The following is an 18,192-nucleotide window of genomic DNA, read 5'->3' as shown; positions in this document are numbered from 1 at the left end:
AATCATTAGAGAAATGCAGATCAAAACCACAATGAGATACCATCTCACACCAGTCAGAATGGCAATTATTAAAAAGTAAAGAAACAACAAATGCTGGTGAGGATGCGGACAGATAGGAACACTTTTACACTGTTGGTGGGAAGGTAAATTACTTTATACATTGTTGAAGACAGTATGGTAATTCCTCAAAGACCTAGAAGCTGAAATGCCATTTGACCCAGCATTCAGAGAAATATAAATTATTTTATTATAAAAGTACATGCACATGTACATTCATGACAGTTATATTCACAACAGCAAAGACATGGGGTTAACCCAGATGCCCATCAACTATAGGCTGCATAAATAAAATATGGTACACATATACAACGGAATACTATGCAGCCGTAAAAATGAATTAGATTATGTCCTTTACAGGGACATGGATGGAGCTGGAAGCCATTATCCTGAGCAAACTAACACTGGAACAGAAAATCAAACACACCTGTCCTTACTCATAAGTGGGAGCTGAAAAATGAGGACACATGGACACAGCGGGGGAACAACACACACTGGGGTCTGGGCTGGGGTAGAGGTAGGGAGAGCATGATACATGAGGGGTTTAATACTTAGATGATGAGTTGATAGGTGCAGTAAACCAACATGGCACACATTATTCTATGTAAAAAAATGTACATCATGCCCATGTACCTCAGAACTTAATTTTTTAAAAAGATATTTATTATCTATCCCTTTCCTTATTCATCATTGCCCATAGAGAGTCCAAAGGCTTTCCCATGGTAGTGGGTGAGGTGTGAAGGGGCAGGTTATGCCTACTACCTGAGAAATAGAAGAGTTTATTATTATTATTATTATTATTATTATTATTCTAGAAAGTTTATTTACAAAAGTTGTATTTACTTACACAATTTCCAGTTCTTATTCACTTATTGCCTTACCTACAGTTATTTTTAAAGTATGGAGTCAAATATACATTATAAAGCAATGTCTCAAACCTGATTTTTTATTCTTGGTGCAAATAGCTAAAAATTGTTTTGATAGTACTTATTGAGTGAGCATTCATCTTCTGTTTGATTGATGAGGCCCTTCTCACTTCCTACCTCATTACTATGCATAATTCTGCACTATTGCTTATTTCTAATGATCTATCCCACACATCTTATATCATTACCACAAAATGCACTAAAATATTAAATGTACGTTTTCATTTCTTAGCACATACATTTGTTTCATTCTTTTAATAGCTGTTCTCACACATTTGTTTATCCTAAATATCTTTAGAAACAATTTTTTTAAGTTCCAGAATAGAGGCGTACATTTTTCTTGGAATTGAATTTAGCTATAATTTAAATTGGAAATAAGAAAAAATAAATAAAGTCTGTGTTTTTTAGATTGTGTTTCTACTCAGGATGAAGTACATTCAAGAAAATTGCACTTGCATAAAATATGGAGGGTGGATGTTAAATGGATTCTCTTCTCTCTGTGATGGTGATGGTTGATGCATGGGTACTTGCAAAATGCCAGTTTTTCAGAACCCAAACCAGATTGCACATTCCACTTTCTGGTGGAAAGGGCACTGTAAAAGCAGCACCAGATTCCACATGTTTCTTGACTTCATAATGCCAACAACAGTTTTCTGATATTTGGATTTTAGTTGCATGGCACAGCCTTGGCATCTAGTTGCAGTACCATGACTTCTGCATTTCCATTAATCCAGGAAAATTCTAAGTACCCAGTCCGTTTTCAGTATGATATATCTCGGATAATTTTAATTTTCTTTACTGAAATCTTCTCCCAAAAAGTAGACTTAAAGATTGGAGTGTAGAATTACTGTCTCACCAGACTGGGGCTGAAACTAGTAATGCTGTCATTGCCAGTTGAAAAAAAAAATAATCAAACAGTCAACCAAACAAAAAGCCATTAGTTAAATGAATAAGTAGAACTACCTCTTAAATGATTACCTGAGGATGCCTGGAAGGAAGGAGATGTTTAAGGTATGCCTTTTGCAGGTAATGTAGCTGCTGTCATAACCACTATCATGGGAGTATAGAATATCTCCTGCACTGTGGTTCAATGAGGTACTTCCAAAGGCAATTAAGAGCTAAAAAATAGAACATATAATTTTATGGAATTTAAGTTCTTTCCTCATGGCATATTGTGAGTACTGGAGACCTTCTATGACTGCTCTAATTATCTGCTCTTTTGTATAACTATAGTTGATGTAACTAAAAACATGTCGTCATCTAATCTTGAAATTTGCCTGATTACCACCAGGTTGAGTTTGCAGCTTCATCCCATCTCTTGCGTGAAATTTAAGGCACTGGTTAGGGGGAAAAAAAGTACAACTTTAGGAATTGGTTATGGATAACTGGTAGATTTGGATGCATCTGTGTTCTGTAAATCACCAAGTGCCAAAGAGCTTCTTCACCATCAGTAATTCTTTCTCACAAATGGAGCTAGTGCTGTTTTGCCTAAAGATCCTTCAAGGTTTTTACCTCAAATAGTCACCCACAAAAGAATACTAATTTTCATTTTGTACATCCCTCATTGTGATCTGACCTAAATAAGAATCAGATTCAAGCATTTTGCAGAAAATCAATTAGAAAGTAGAAAGAATAAGAATATAACAATATAAAAAAGAATTTTATGGCTGCATAGTATTCCATGGTGTATATGTACCACATTTTCTTAATGCAGTCTATCATTGTTGGACATTTGGCTTGGTTCCAAGTCTTTGCTATTGTGAACAGTGCTGCAATAAACATATGTGTGCATATGTCTTTATAGCAGCATGATTTATAATCCTTTGGGTATATACCCAGTAATGGGATGACTGGGTCAAATGGTATTTCCAGTTCTAGATCCCTAGGGACATGGATGAAGCTAGAAACCATCATTCTCAGCAAACTATTGCAAGGACAAAAAACCAAACACTGCATGTTCTCACTCATAGGTGGAAATTGAACAGTGAGAACATCTGGACACAGGAAGGGGAACATTACACACCGGGGCCTGTTGTTGGGTAGGAGGAAGGGGAGCGATTGCATTAGGAGATATACCTAGTGTTAAATGACGAGTTAGTGAGTGCAGCACACCAACATGGTACATGTATACATATGTAACTAACCTGCACATTGTGCACATATACCCTAAAACTTAAAGTATAATTTAAAAAAAAAATTAAAGAATTAACACACACACACACACACAAAGAATTTTAAGATGTTGCTAATTTACCTTGGTAGAAAATTGATAAATATGTATGGGGACTGAGTGTGGGGGCTCAAACTTGTAATTCCAGCACTTGGGAAAGCTGAGGTGGCCAAATTGCTTGAACACAGGAGTTTGAGACCAGCCTGAGTAACATGGCAAAACCCAATCTGTACAAAAAATACAAAAATTAGCTGGGTATAATGCTGTGTGCCAGTAGGCCCCGCTACTTTTGAGACTGAGGTCGGAGTATCCTCCAACAAAGGAGGTGATCCAAGGAGGTGAAGGCTGCAGTAAGCTGTCATTGCACTATTGTACTCCAGCCTACATGACAGGGTAAGACCTGATTGAAATGAGCTGACAGACTTTGATGAGATGACAGAATTCCAGAGATGCAGAATTTTAATCAGGTACACAATACGTATACATACCATAATGAGGAAGAGGACCAAAGCATTTATTGGAATGATTTGACCCTTAGAATTAAAATCTCCCTAGAACTCACATAGATCTACATAAACTCCCAACTGATTGTTACCTGATATGTCTTTCCAAAAGTTAGAAATATCTAAGTATGGCAACACAGACCTGACATAAGTCACAGTAAGGAAGAGTCATTTTATTTCTCATTTAATTCAAAGATCTTGGGTTATTCCTAGACTCAAAATACCTTAAATATTACAGATGATTGTTTAATCTAAAAAAGAGACTAATATTGTCAAAAATTGTACTACAAGTATTATATCTAATGCAGCCTCTTCTCCTCAATGATTTCCCAAGATATCTGTGACCATTTACATACACTCTCTCTATGTATATCCAAAGAGATACACTCAGAATATAAAGAGACTCAGTTTGCTCAAATCCCTGAGATAATAAAATGCCACTGTGTTTCACTAGTCAGAGTAGAATCTTTAAGAAGATTTTACTCAGAATCTATTCTACTCAGAATAGAGTAGAATCTTCCTAAAGATTCTACTCACAGACTCTACTCACAATAGAGTAGAATCTTAGCATATTGATCACAATTCATTTCCCCAGGGACTCAGTGGGGAGAGTGTATAGAATAGAAGAGTACTAGAGACGGAATTATTTGTTCGCCCACCTAAGGAGTGGGGGCTATATTATAAGAAAGACTGAATCTCCTGAGTCTCCACTACCCTACTAAAATTATTAAGACAAAATAATACTTTACCTCCGGGAGAATATCCAAGGTGAGCATTATCGGAAATATGCAAAGATGTGGGTGTGTATTAAACTCTATTTACTTGTTTGGCCTCTATAGAGGCCACAGATTTTATCAGTGCACTGTGTAAAATCTCTAGAGTCTCAGTGGTCTTTAGTTTGTTAAGACAGCCTCTTCAATGTAAAAGAAAAGCACATGACACTGGAAATACCTATACCTATGATAAAAACATAATGCTTATTTACCTCTTTACATTTTATAAACAACATATTCCATAGTTGAGAATGTTGCTTCAACCAATGTACAGAGTGACCCAGGAAGCTGCCCATTTTGACTGAAGATCAGAGCAAGAGGCATCTCTGGCTGGTGTTGCTTGAGGACAGGCAGGCTGTAGTAGAGGTCACAGGATGGTGCTCAAGCATCTGCAGCATGTAGCCATCTGTGTGGCATCTCCAACAAGCTCAAATAATAACCACAGTACAAAATTCAAGGGGTGTGAAAAATCTACTTTTTTGGTCGAATATCTATTACAAATGGCTTTTGTCTTGCTACTGGGCTCTTGGAGAGACTGAATAACTGATCATAATATACCAAGTGATGAGGACACCTGAGACATCTAATATTACCTGTGTGTTATCAGATCTATCAGAAAATAGTGTGGCATGTGCAGCCTCTGCGTATAGGCAAAACAACAACAACAACAACAAACATTGTTTTATAGGCCTTCAAGCTGAAGCAGATGTTGTGGACATAAAAAGATTACATATTGAGGTAATTCAGACCTCCCTAGCATCTACTTTTGACACATTGCCACTTTCCCCTCAAATCACAACTAAGATCCCATAGATGTTTCTTATGACCAGTTAACTAAGAAAAAAAATGCCTATCCACTGAGGATTCTGTATAATACCTTGTCACCAGCCTTTAAGTAGATTGCTATTTGGTGATGAAAAATGTCTTCCAAAAGGCAGAAATTTTGACAACATATCTGATTTCGTTTACTTTATCTCCAGAAATATATCTGCATGTATTTATTGCTAATTGCTAATCTCTTGTTTATTGCAAGGTCGTTTCAGTCCAGTCTGGAACAAACAAGAGGTTTACTAAAAAGGAGTTTGCTAAGAGTTATATGGCTGACCAGCTGAAATGGTTAGAATGTGAAAATATTTGTTTATCATATGAATACTCTTCATGACTATGAGTGGCTAGTCAATAATGGAGTCATAAGATGACTAGGCTATAGATAATAGCCAGCCTCTTTTTACATCTTCTTCAGTATTTTCTCAATGGGTTCATAGACAGTGTGACCATGAGGGCAGGGAGAAGTTTACATATGAATTCAATCATGGACTTCCCTTCATCAAGGCTTTCTACTAACATAGATGAGTATCCAGACTGCCAACAGTGACCAACAATTAGAACCTAAAAAGGTGTACTATCTTGCCTAGGCTAGTCAGATACCCAGTAACATTTTAATAATCTTTACCTCCCTTAATGGAAATGGTACAGAATTGTCCTCACTGGAATAGAAACATATTTGACTATATTTTTTCTTATGCTTCTTTCTAGCATCAAATTATTTACATTTGCTGAGTCATTATTTGCCCTGATGTTTTACATATCGCTGCTACTGATAATGGAACTTATTTCACAGAAAAATAAGTGAAGCAATGAGTTCAGCACATGGGTTTTATTGGTCTTTTGATATCCAACATCATCCAGAAGAACATTACCTTACAATAATCAGTTATCTTGCTGATTGTGAGACCATACACTGAAATCCTAGATTTCTATTATCAAATAATATATGTTATATACTCTGAACCAGGAGCCATACATTATCTCATAGCTAGAATACATGGTTCCATGCATGATGGATTATTTTGAAAAGTTTGTTGAACTTCCTTTGCAGAAGTAGTGGATGAAAAGCCACAAACACCACCAATGTTGTTTTCTTTCCTCTTCTTGTCCCATCCTTTCCTATTGTAATTCCAATATTCTAGGAAGCCCTGACACACCAGTTCTGAATATCTACTTTTAGTCCTAGCTGTGTTATTTCATAGAAATTTTTTTTTATTGGAGAATGGATGAATGTAGAAAAAGATACACTTATGGAAGATGCTAGAAATAGTACTACATGGCTTTCTAATTTCAAAAAGCACAGACCCTTGCAAAACATGGAGTGAGGTGGTAGAGGCTGCCTTAGATCTTAGATACTTAGCCCTGGCTGTCTTAGATAAGGAGACTCTATGAGGAATGAGTAAAAAAGGTATTTCTGTTTCAATGTCCCATCTATATAGGTTTAAATGATTTTTGCAATATAGAAAATTTTAGATGATTAATTTTTATTTCTATTACAGTTGGAACTTGTCATATCTCTGTTTTCATAAAGGCTTCCATGAGAGATAAGAATTATTTTATTAACCACCCAACAAAACATTCACATATTGACAATAAGTATCAATGATGAAATATTAATTCTAGTTTTAGCTGTTTTCTTCATCTTTTGATAATTATCTCATTTGCCGAATTAAAATATAAAACATATTAAAAATTTGAATTTTTGTCTAGACTATTAATCTGCATACTAGTCCTGTTTCTTCTCTCAATTAATTTCAAAATCCTGGGAGACTGAATTAGCCATTCTGAAACATCTATAAAGTAGAATAACTAATACAGATGTAATTGCATAAGGTTGGTATCAGTCTTTTAAAAATATATTTGAATTATGCTTATTGCAAGTGGTACAGTGCTATAGAAGTTTTTCTTTTGCATCCTTTGGCTTGTTTGTATTTGTACCCTGCAACATCAAATATCATTCATTGTAAAAAACAGTTATTTAGTAATTATGAAATATAGTTAATTTGATAACTAATATTAAAAATAATATAGAATTATGGTAAAATGAAAACTTCCCTTCCTTTACTAACTCCCTTTATCTGTGTTGTGTTTTACTGCAGCTGAGTAATGCAAAGGATCATGAATGATGGAAGACAGAAATTCTTTACATTCTGACTCAAATCAGCCTTATGGGCAAGTGTGGTTTCACACATCCTACGTCATTCTGCATCCATCTTGTATTCTCACCTAAAAATACGCTTCTCAACATCAGTCTAGGGTTACTATCTCACTGACTCTGCTTCCTTCCTAAGAGCATCTTTTTGCCCAATCACAGTATTTTGCAACAAATGTAAGAAACCTCTGATAAGGTTAGTATTCCCATAGACCTGCTGTTCAGGATATTTTAATAATAAAAAAATCATTAAAAGGCATTTGGTATCTTTATATCAATGATACCAAGCCACACAAATATAAATGTAATGTGGATCAAAACTAAGTGATGTATTTGAGCGAATATAATGAACCAGACAGTTAAAATAAATGCCTCTGAATAGTCTCACTGTTTTAAAATTTCTTTCACTTTGTTCATTTTCTGGTATAAATAAGACATACGTTCATAGCAATTGTCATAATATAAGATCAAATAATTCATATTCTATAACAATGCTGACATAAAGCATTCATCACACTAAAAGAAAAAATTATTTTGTTCCATTTATAAACAACCATTTTTACTAATGATTACAACTTTCTCTATGAAACAAATATATTTTCTTTATAAATGTTGCCTAAATTTACAGAGCATATTGGCTTTGAAAAATGAGTCTTATATTTGTCAGCAATATATGTTAGATTTATTAAAAGCTCAGCAATTATTGTGAATATATTTTCTATGAACTTAAAAACCACCATTTTTAAATGATCATCTTAGGTAACATGACTGTTTAGTTCTTTGATATGATTAAAGATTCTGTTTATTCTTCTGAACCTACTGATTGAAAACAAGAGATGCACGTAAAATTATTCTCTAGGATATGGATAGAATCATTATTTTTAATTGGCTTTAGATTTAATTATAGAAGGTAAGATTTATGTAATACTCCATAGTTTCAGAGTGCTTGGCATGTTCCTGTCCATTGGCCACAGTGGGTGTGAATAAGTCACGGTCAATGGTCAACAACAATTATCAAAAGGGGACAGGCCAAAGGTGGAGTGTCAGCATATGTGGTACTAAATTCAAGCAACTAAGGCACACTGACACCCAAGTTGGCAAGAAGCAGGCTTAGTCACTATTTATTATATGTTTATGCACATAATTAATTTATAAAAAGAATATTGAATCTGAACATTTGTGTACAAATTTACATTAAAAAATAAGAGAGCACATCATAATTTTAAAAAATCTGACATACAAGTGAACCAAACCAACCACAAAGAAAATTAAGTTAGGTGGTGAGATCACTCTTTAATTTTGTTTTGAATGTTTCATAAAGATACAAGAAATTCCAAGAAGCATCTGCTTTGTTTAATGAAATGTAGGCTTTAAAGTTTGGAATTGTCTGGAACAAAAATAACACTCAATGGATTAGTCCTCTGGACTTGTTTTCAACATTCAGAACAAATACTACGAAAAAGGTAGAAAGGGGGAATATGTCCTCTTAACCTCTTCTATGCAAAGTAAAACCCAGGAAGATAGAAAAGCCAAGCGATTTTCTATGGATTTGTTAATGTGAAGCATTTCTCAATTAGTTACCCAGTTTTGAGACTGAGGAATTGGCTCAGAGGGTGAATCCATGGTATTAGCTCTGCATAGGACACTGCCACTGCATCACTATGAGGACACGGATGACAGCTCTAGTCATACACAACTTGAGGGCTCTTCAAACTAACAAAGACAAGTTGGATAGCTACAGCTGTTTTAGTACTTGCCAATAGCCTTATGACACACCAAATCTAATTAGTTTATTCATCAGAAAACTATTAAGACATGCCATCTCTTCTTTTTTGTATCTACTCCTTATTCCCCAAAGTCAAATGACCAAAAGAAAAATGTTAGCAGTAGTAATATATGCTCCTCTATTCCTTAGAGTTAGATCTTCTGTGTCAGAAGTGGTTTTCCATTGTTAGAAGCTAAAGTTTTAATTGCCCAGAGACCTTCATGCTTCATATGGGTGGTCAGTCCTGTTTGGCCACACGGTTCTGCTGAGCTTACTTTGAAGCTGCTTCATTGTCTTCATCTTTATCCTTAGGTGTCTCGTTTGTGTGTGGGCTTCAGATTGGTATTTTATTCAAGGCAGTTTTGCCACTGCACCATGAGTGGCATCTTTTTACAATTTAAAAAGAAAAAAAGAAAACTAAGTAGTTTTAAGCATGGGTTCAAATGAATTCATAAAGTGGCCCATTGTTAATGTTAGCTTGTATAAGACAATTTACAAAAAATCTGAGTTATCTCTACCTCATCACTTTTTATTACATTTCTACACAATTCAAAACAACTTCACTAAATACCACTACCATCATCTTTAAAATGAGGTAATTATATGCTAAACTGTTAAATTTAAAGTAAATAACACATGTAAAGTGTCTACAAGTGGTTCTAGCAGATAATAGACACATACTGTATATTAAATATTATAATAACTATTAAGTATAAAACTATTAAATAAAAAATTACATTTGTTTGTGAATGAATATATAATAATTTACAATCTGGTTGTGCAGAAAGGTTATTATTGTTGTATTATTGTTCAAAATAATCAGTATTATTTTGGGCAATAATAATTTTAAAGTGTATTATTGTTTCCTGATATTTGATAAACCTCTTTTTTTTCCCTGTGCCATGATAATCATAAAAATGTAAATGGAGGCTGCTTTATCAGCCTGGTTTGTGAAATGAAGAAAATTAGGAGTAAAAATGTAGTCACTCTGTGTAGTAAATCTTTGAGCAAGAAATAAACTCTTTTCATAGTAACAGGTTTTGAGATGATGTGTTTTTATACCACAACCTGAATTGTGCAAATTAACATCACAATTTCCACTCCCCCACCACACCCACAACTCCTGCAAGCCCACAAAAGAAATTACTTTACTTAGACATGATGATAAGCCATTTTAGGACAAGGCTGCTGAGTTTGGTACCTGTCTTTTCCAGTGGAAGGAACAATACTTTCCCGAGAATGAATTTTAATTTTTTTTAGGTTGGACATTCAATTGAAAGCACTTTGTGGGCTCCTGAAGCTTTGCTTTCAAGAGAAGTGCAATTTTGGGGTACTGATCCTTTACAATTTGCATAGCAGGCAATGACTACTAGTGTTTCTCAAAAGTTTCATTTCCAAAACAACTTATAAATTTAAAAATTAAAGGCTAAAGTCTATCATTTTTAGTTGCAATAAATACCTGACTGTTGAATGTATTTATATAAATGAAAGTCAAAGCTTCACTGAGAGTAAAAAGAGAAGGTAGGAAATTGGCATAATAATGAAAATAAAAGCTTACATAATTGTGTAGCAAAAGGCAAACGTCAAGCCTTTTTCAATTAGAAATGTTAACCATTAAAATTAGACTTAGTTTATTATATTGCTTTCAGTTTAGTAGCTTTAAACGTATATACAATGTTATACAACAGACCTTCAGAATATTTCCATCTGGCAAAACTAAACCTCAGACGCATTAAACAACAATTATCCATTTAACCCTCTCTTCACCTTCTGACAATACTTTCTATTTCTATGACTTTCACTATAGAGAATATCTTATCTGAATGCAATCGTATACTCTTTGTCACTTTCTGGCATATTTCACTTAACATAATGACATCCTTATTGTATCATGTGTCAAGGTTTCCACTTTAAAAATGTAATTATATTCCATTACATGTATATACATTTTTTAAATCCATTTATTCATCAAGTGACATTTAAGTAGCTGCAACATTTGGTTTTGTGAATAATGCTGTTATGGTCAAGGGAATGCAAATGTCTCTGCCAGGTCCTTTTTTGCATACATAGACAGATAGAGCCTTTTTTCTATTTGCTGCAAGGCAAGGGTACTAGGTTTTTACATCTAGATAACAAGTTTGCTAGATTTGTTTGAGTAATTTGTTTGAGTCCATCCTTTCTCCATTGTTTGGTCATGGTAACTGCCATGCACCTCCAACCTGGAGTCGCTGCTCCTTCGGTTTCTTGATACCCAGTTATTAAGATTGCCCTCAAATCTTCCTCAGTGGCTTTGAGGATAACTATATTGGCCACCTCCAGCAACTACGACCCTTTGGGGCAGCAGCAAGCTTTCTCCTGTGACCCTCCCCAACCCCTGTCCTTGTTTTCACGATTGGGCTCCTGGCTTCCTAGAGAGGGAGAGCAGTACTGATCCTTCGCCCTGCACGGATTCCGCGGGGGTGGGCGGGGTGGGGGATGAAGGGGAACGAAAACAAGAAAGATAAAGGGGCCCAGAAAAGTCATCCGCTGCCCGGAGAACGGGACTTCTGTGCTCCAGGGAGCTGCAGGAACATACTGTGGCAGAGACAGGAAGAGCAGGGACTCTGTGGTGAAACGGTGGTGGTCTGAAAGGCGCTCCATGGTATAAGCCGGAGTTCTGGGGACCAATACCATAGTGACTGCACGGTTCGCCCTTCCGGACTCTCAAACCAGTGCTTTTACTGTCTCTCTGTCAACTGCCGTTCCCTATACAGCCCCATAGCTCGCAGGGGCCCAAAGGAGGCGGCACTGTTTTCCCTACTCTGCATGGATGAACACCCACAGTATCCTAGAGTCATACAGAATTCTTTTTTAATGTTAACTCTAAGTTGTATAGATTTCTTGATGACAGTACATTCTGTGTTTGGATTAGTGTAGGTATTATGATTTTGGATGTTAATTTGCAAGTCCATGTTAACACCTTAAGGCGTTGAGAGGTTTATTTAAAGTATAATGCAGCCATATTTATCGCCAATACAAAATGTGTATGTATGTTGGCTTCTACAAATATGACCCAACTTTGTTCATGACTTATCTTATATTTCTTTCCTTGGCTGGTTCCAAAGGCTTTGCCCTATTCCGGTGGGCAGTCATGAAAAGACTCTTAATGTATGTATTGATGAATCCATATGACTCTTTTTTTTTTTCTTGTGAGTGTCAATACTTTGGTGTAAAGACAGGAAGCTGAAAATACACTGTATTTAAAATTTTCTTGGTTCCCCCTCACATTGTGGAAACGCCCTCCCCCCAGAGCTAATCTGTTCAAACTCTAATACTTAAAAATTACAGCAGCCAAACAAAAGCATGGGGAAAAACAAAAAACAAAACCAGATAGAGAAGGTAGCCTGGGCCAGTAGTGTCACTTGGTGTGGACGACTGAGGTGCTGAACAGGAGCTTCTGTTTCTGTTTTTTTCTTTTCTTTCCTCCTTTCCATATGACTTTTGTGTGAGCAAAACACTTGTCATTTGAAGGAAGTTTTTGGCAAACCTTATAACTCTATATCTTTTTCAGGTATTATTTCACTAAATTTTGATTGTAAGAAAAACATCACATATTTACAATCTTATACCTTTTAAATTACACAGTATAGTAGTATTAAGTATATTCATATTGTTATGCAACAGACCTCTAGAAGTTTCTTATCTTGCAAAACCTAACCTTAATACCCATTAATCAACAACACTTCATGTTACCCTCTTCTCAGTTCTTGACACTCTTCTATTTTCTGTTTCTATGAATTTGACTCCTTTAAATATCTCCAATAAACAAACCAAACACTGTCAGTTTGTTCCTAGCATATTTCTCTTAATGTTCAAAGCGCTTATCCTTATTGTAGCATGTCATGAGATTTTATTTCTAAAGGCTGAATTATATTCCATTGTATGTATATGCCATATTTTCTTTATCCATTTATTTATTCATCAAGGGACACGAGTATTTAACAAATTTGAGCTTTTGTGAATAATGCTGATATGAACATGGCCATGAAAATGTCATTTTCTGTTTCCACTTTGCATATATAGGTGGATCATAAACGCTGAACTGTATAATAATTTCAATTTTTATAATGTTGAGCAACCCCATACTGTTTTTCCTAATGGCTACATTATTATTTTCTACCAACAGTACACAGGGATTCCAATTTCTCTACACCCTCAATAACACTTTTTATATTTGTTCATTTGATAGTGGTAATCCTGAGTGTGACTCAATATCTCATTGGGATTCTGCTTTGCATTTCTGTAAAATTAAGGATATTGAGCATCTTTTCAAATGCATCTTGGTCATTTATATGTCTTCTTTGGAGAAATATCTTTTGACGTTTTTTAACTTTCATTTTAGGTTTGGGGGTAGATTTGAAGTTTGTTACCTAGGCAAATTCATGTCACAGAGTTTTGTTGTGAAGATTATTTTATCACCCAGGTATTAAGTGCAGTACCCAATAGTTGTTGTTCGTGTTCCTCTCCCTCTTTCCACCCTTTAGCCTTATGTGGGCCCTGATGTCTAATGTTCCCTTCATTGTGTTTATGATTTTTCATTTAGCTCCAAATTATAAATGAGAACATGCAGTGTTAGGTGTTCTTTTCCTTAATTATTTTGCTAAGAATGACAGCCCATCCATGTTGCCACAAAAGACATGACCTCATTTACTTTTATGGTTGCATAATATTCAAAGGTGTATATTGTACTACATTTTCTTTATCCAGCCTATCACTGATGGCCATTTAGGCTGATTCCATGTCTTTTTTATCGTGAATAGTGCTGCAATGAACATTCACATGCATATGTCTTTATGGTAAACTGATTTATATTCCTCTGGGTATATACTCAGTAATGGGGTTGCCAGGTTGAATAATAGTTACGCTTTTCACTTTTTGAGGATTCACTGTAATGCTTTCCACAATGATTGAATTAATTTGTACTCTCACCAAGAATATATAAATGTTCCCTTTCCTCTGAAACCTCGTGAGCATTTATTTTTTGATTTTTAAATAATAGATATTGTAACTAATGTCAGGTGGTATCTCCTTGGTGTTTTGATTTACATTTCTCTAATGATCACAGATACTGAGCTGTTTTTCATATGCTTGTTGGCTGCATTTATGTCTTATTTTGAAAAGTGTCTGTTCATGTCCTTTGCTCACTTTTTAATGGGTTTGTTTGTTTTTCCCCTGTAAATTTGTTTAAATTACTTGTAAATGCTAGATATTCAGCTTTTGTCCGATGCATAGTTTGCAAATATTTTCTCCCATTCTGTAGGTTGTCTATTTCTTTGATGCTAGTTTCTTTTGTTGTGCAAAAGCTCTTAAATTTAATTAGATCCTATTTTTCAATGTTTGCATTTGTCATGATTGCTTTTTGTGTGTTTTTTATGAAACTTTCGCCTATTTCTATGTCCTGGATGGTATTGTCCAGGTTGTCTTCCAGTCTTTTCTAGTTTGGGGCTTCACATTTAATTCTTTAATTTATCTTGCATTGATTTTTTACAAACGCTGTAAGGAAGGGGTATAGCTTCAATCCTCTGCATATGGCTAGCCAGTTATCCTAGTACCATTTACTGACTAGGAAATATTTTCTCCATTGCTTGTTTTTGTCAGATGGTTGGAGGTTCACAACTTTATTTCTGGGGTCTTTATTCTTTTCCAATAGTCTACGTGCCTATTCTTGTCTAGAAGCCTTCAGTTTTGTTTAGTGTAGCCCTGTATTATACTTTGAAGTTGGATGATGTAATGCCTCCAGCCTCATTCTTTTTTTGCTTCAGGTTGCTTTGTCTATTTGGGGTCTTTTTTGGATGCATATATTAATTTTATATATACATTTTTTTTAGCTCTGTAAAAAATGTTATTGGTAGTTTGATACAAATAGCATTTAATCAGAAAATTAGGCAACATGGCAATTTTAATGCTATTGATTCTTCCTACCTATGAGCATGGGACATTTATCTATTTTGTGTGTGTCTTTTCTGGTTTATTTGAGCAGTGGTTTGTAGTTCTTCTTGTAGAGATCTTTTATCTCTTAGGTATTTTTCTATGTATTTTATTCTTTCTGTTGCAATCCTAAATAGGATTGCCTTCCAGATTTGGCTCTCAGCTTGGCTGTTGTTGGTGTATAGAAATGCTAGTGATTTTGTATATCAATTTTGTATCCTGAGACTTTTCTAAAGTTATCAGCTGCTGGAGATTTTGGGTCGAGGTTATGGGGATATTTAGATATAGAATCATGCCATTTCCAAATGGAGATTGTTTTACTTCCTCTCTTTCTATTTGGATGCCCCTTATGTCTTTCTCTTGGTTGGTGCATTTAAATAGGCATACTTTCTTGTCATTGTTGTTGAATTTTCTATCTATATAGAAAAAAAGAGAAAACAAGGAGGGAAAGGGGGGAAATAACATAAAGGAAGGAAGGACAAAAAAAGTATTTTTTAAAAGTATGAGGAATTTGAATTTGAATTTAAAAGTATGAGGAATTAAAATAAACTGTGTTATTCCTGTCCAGATGCAAAGAAAAGCACCTAGGAAGGAATAACACAGTTTATTTTTATCTATCTATCTGTCTGTCTATCTATCTATCTATCTATCTATCTAGGTATCATCTATTTATCTATCTATTTTTCTCTATTTGTACAATGCTGAAGCCACTTGGACCTCCTGAGATGAAAAAGGGATACTGGAGTCTGCAAATAATCCCCACACATTTCTTATTTTTATCTTGTTTTTCATTCTTCCCCTCAGTTACCTAATACTCTTTTTTATTTCAGCAGAACTTAACCAAGCTCCATTACATCTTGTATATAAAATCTAGGACCAAAGAATAATAAAGGAATTTTCTACTCACCCTTATTTGTTCCAAAACTATTCTGAATAGAGTGATAACTTGGTATAGAAAGTTGGAAGGAAAGAATTTATTAGCTTTCTGAACAGGGATTCAAGCCAAAAGGAGGGATTCTTTAGGAAGAAGCCATATGTGTCATATACCAGAAAAAACTCGTGGCCAAGTTCAATGAAACCATAAGCAATTAATTGTACTTTGGTGAGACAGGACTTGGGCTGGGAGTATAAAAAGAGGTCAAAACCGTGATGGGGACAATCCAGGACATTCCAGGTACGTATGTATGCATTTATCAAGAAAGCATTGATTATGGAAAATGACGTGCATCACTCTGTGCTTAGGGCAATCAAAGTTAAATAAGAATCAATAAATCATATCCACTTCTTAGCACACATATTATAGTCAGGTGCTTCTGAACTCCTGAATATGTTGTTAACATTTTAGTCTCTCTTGTTGTATAATCTTAGCTTGATTAGTGTTTCACGAATGACTAATAATATTAAACATAATTTACATAGGATAAATGGTTTGCTTATATTTTATTAAAAATGTGTATTCAAATTATGCAATTTTAATTGGTAAATTGTTGTTCTACCATTGACTTTAAAGAGTCTTTCTGTATTTTTGTTACCAAGCCCCAATATAATATGTAATTTGAAATATATTTTTACATTAAGCAGTTTGCCTTTTCATATTCATCGTGGCATGGTTTGAAGAACAAATGTGTTTTTATTTGATGAAGGAGAATTTATCTTTAACTAACCAAACACCACTAAGTTTACTGTAAAGTTTTTCTAAAGAATTTGGTAGTATTATCTTTTACATTTTGGTGTATGATCCATTTCAATTAATTTTCTTTGTGCCTGGTTTGTTAGCGATGAACTTTATTTTTTAATTAATGAAATATTTATTTTTGAGATATGATCTCACTTTGTGGCCCATGCTGGGGTGCAGCTTTGCAATCTTTGCTCACTGCAGCCTCAACTTTCCAGGCTTAAGTGATTTACCTACCTGAGCCTCCCAACTAGCTATTGTTTTGTACATTGATATTTGATTTCAGCATGATTTTTTGAACAATTTTTTTCCCTTTGAAATTTCTTGGCATTGTTGACAAAATTAATTTTACAACAGATTAATGTGCCTATTAATTGACCTTCACTTCTTTTTTTTTTTTTTTTTTTTTTTGCTCGGCAACAATCTATCGTTTTGCTAGTATTATACTTTTTATTATTTTAACATTTTTGAAATAATTTGTGTTACATGTGTTATTGAATTTTTAAATTATTTTGTAAACATGTTGCATATGTTGGATTTTCTTTTTATGTCCATGTGGGTTTTAGAAAATGTTGTCAATTTCTATTATATAATAGTTATTTTGGATTTTCATTAAAAATATATGAAAATTTTGCTGGTATTTTGATCTTAATATTTAATATTGTTATTTAATTTTAGATGTATCTGTTTTAATTTTTTAGCATTTAAGTAATTTTCATGTAAATCTATGTGCACTTATTTTGTTAAATTTATTCCTAAGTGGTTTTTAATAAGGTCATTATTTATGAAATTGTTTCCTTAATTTAGTTTTTAGCTTGTTGATTGCTGTTAAATAAAGTACCATTTAACTTTATATATACATCTTGTATCTTGTGACATGGATTCATTAGCTCAAGTATATTTGTAGTGGATTTCTTACTCTTTTATACAACATTATGTCAATAAGACTATTCTAATCTGAAGGTTTTTAAAATTATACTTTAAGTTCTAGGGTAAATGTGCACAATATGCAGGTTTGTTACATATGTATACATGTGCCATGTTGATGTGCTGCACCCATTAACACGTCATTTTCATTAGGTATATCTCCTAATGCTATCCGTCCCCGCTTCCCCCACCACATGACAGGCCCCAGTGTGTGATGCTTCCCTTCCTGTGTCCAAGTATTCTCATTGTTCAATTCCCACCTATGAGTGAGAACATGCGGTGTTTGGTTTTTGGTCATTGCGATAGTTTGCTGAAAATGATGGTTTCCAGATGCATCCATGTCCCTACAAAGGACATGAGCTCATCCTTTTTTATGGCTGCATAGTGTTCCATGATGTATATGTGCCACATTTTCGTAATCCAGTCTATCATTGATAGACGTTTGGTTT

The sequence above is a fragment of the Pan paniscus genome, chromosome Y (genome assembly GCF_029289425.2).
Source record: "Pan paniscus chromosome Y, NHGRI_mPanPan1-v2.0_pri, whole genome shotgun sequence".
NCBI classification, from domain to species: Eukaryota; Metazoa; Chordata; class Mammalia; order Primates; family Hominidae; genus Pan; species Pan paniscus.
This window is presented reverse-complemented; position numbering follows the sequence as displayed.